The 2495-nt window shown below is 29.9% G+C and overlaps 1 protein-coding gene across 1 annotated transcript in view; it reads left to right on the top strand.

Annotated features, from left to right (window-relative positions):
* Nucleotides 1-2495, top strand: part of LOC105625973 (E3 ubiquitin-protein ligase TRIM9) — a 123451-nt gene that overhangs the window by 63867 nt on the left and 57089 nt on the right. The gene's annotated exons all lie outside the window — the stretch shown is intronic.

Here is a 2495-nt window from a genome sequence, read left to right as displayed (position 1 = left end):
TATATATATATATATATATATATATATATATATATATATATATATATACGATTTACATGTCATTGACACATTATTGTTCAATAATGCACGCATACAAATATTTTAACTATAATTAATCTTTCATATTATTTAAACCTAATTTTAAAAATTCAATATTGTTTATGTAATCCCTATAGTCCAAATCAAGATAGTTTTACACGTATAAAATATAAAAAAATATAAATGCATATAAAGCAAATATTGTACGAGTACGAGTCAGAAGCTGATAACAGAACTTTAATTTTCTAACTTTTTTTGTTTTTGACATAAAATCGATCAGTTTGGACATTATCGTTTATACTTTAATTGTGGAAAAGGATTTTTTAATCTATATGTATATCTATAAAGGCAGTTATAAAAATATTTATTTGAAAAATAATTGATAAAACAGATTGATAGAACACAACTTCAAGATCTTCTTGATCCTTCTGTCATACATGGCTACTCATATCGAATTTTAAACAGTAAAAATTTTTATATTTTTGCGCGAATTTTGTATTATAATGCCTCAAAAGCCTCATCCTTTGAATAACGAAGAATTTGTTTTACAAATTAAGAGTGCTATTTTATTTATGCGTTTTTGTTTTATGATAAATTTTTCAAGCCTGTCGATTGGTTATATTATCATCGAAAGATCCGAGGGCCTCTCTTCTGCACACATTTGTCGTACGACAAAAACGCACAAATGAAATAGCACCCTTTGATAGTGTTCAATAAAATTTTTTAATATGATTAACTTTGCTTTTAGTTCCTCATTGAATCTAAATGTATGAATCAATTCATATGTGAAAGAATCATAGAAAGAATCCTAACGGTTATAAAGCTATTTTTTTTGTTGGATAGCCATTGTCTCGTTTTTACTTTTACATTTTTTGTGAAAAAGAATCTTGTGAAACACGGTTTCAAAAGGTGAAAAACTATGCATTGACAGAAGAATTAATCTTGTCGTAATTAGCGAAAAATGTTATACACTGTTAAATTCATAATTGTACTTAAACTTTGAACTATTTTTAATCATTTTTGTAGGTCGCCGCTTCATCTATTCAATATGTCATTAATTTAATTAAAACAAAGGAGTTAACAATTTAACTCGAGAAAATATATCAAATTTTATTAAAATTTAGTTTATTATTTACAGTACAAATGTGATATTATTTAATCCGATATTTAATAGATTGACATACATTTTGACATACCATGGAAATTAAAAATAATAAAATATTATTTAACTCAAGAGATTGAATTGTTTTTTTTTTTGATATTTAACAATGTATACTCTAGATTTCACGCTTAATTTATAATCTGTCATTGTCTGGATTTAGACTAACGTTTTTGTAAAATTACACAAAATATTGTAAGCAGTTATAGCTGAAAAGCATTATAGTTGAAAAAAGATACTCGGTTCTTGTTTATTATAATTTCATTTTCTTGATTCTCTGAAAATACATTTCACGAGGAAATTTCCATCAAGTTCTGCAACTTTTGACTTTTCAAACATTTCACATTGAAGAATTGTACGATCGTGCATACTACGATCTCATCCATAAAAGTCGCGATGCGCCGATGCGGTCTCTGGAACTTTGTCGGAAACCTTGCGAGACATCCCGCAGAAATGCATTTTGCGAGAGAATTTCCATCAAGTTTTGCAACTATGGAAGTTTCGGGTCATCTAAAATTTCGCAACGAACGATCGTCTGATCGATCACGATTCTCACAAATATCGCCTTCGGTCTCATCTAGAAAACTTGAAAATCGAAACCGAACTGTTTTAAGATTGAGCAAGATAAGTCTAATACCGATGCGAGAGATCACGTGAAGAAATGGAAATAACTGGCGTCATGAAAAGATTTAGCGCATAAATAAGATGCGTCATTCAATATTGATGATCTAATAGACTCGTTATGAAACGAGGTCATATCTTTCGCCGACGGTTTTATGCCTTCTCTGCTTACAAATCTAACGGATATGCCAAGCATTTGCGTTCGTTTACGACGTTTGTGCTTCTCTTTACGACACTCGTGTTCCGCATCATCGATCGAAAAATAGAACGGCTGTTTCGCGAATTGTGCTCTTTCTCGAAACACGGCGTGGCATCACAAGAATCAACTTTTACCTCACGTTCGCCCGTGACACTGGGTGCATAGTAGGAGAAAGTCGAACCGATTACTGCGGAAACACGGTAATTTTGGCTCCTCATTGTGTGCCACGAAACATTTATGTCTTATACACTGCAAGAAATGTTTTGTACGAATTTCTTACTTTTTAATTAAAAAATTTTTGTTTTAATCTTCTAATCTCTCTAAATTTGATTATTTCTTTAATTAAGATTATTTAATTAAGTTAGACTAATCAAATTTAAAAAAGATTAGAACAAAAAATTTTATATGAAAAAAATAAATCAAGTTTTTGTAACAGAGAGAGAGAGAGAGAGAGAGAGAGAGAGAGAGAGAGAGAGA

This window comes from Atta cephalotes (genome assembly GCF_000143395.1).
Source record: "Atta cephalotes unplaced genomic scaffold scaffold00004, whole genome shotgun sequence".
Taxonomy (NCBI): Eukaryota; Metazoa; Arthropoda; class Insecta; order Hymenoptera; family Formicidae; genus Atta; species Atta cephalotes.
This window is presented reverse-complemented; position numbering and strand designations above follow the sequence as displayed.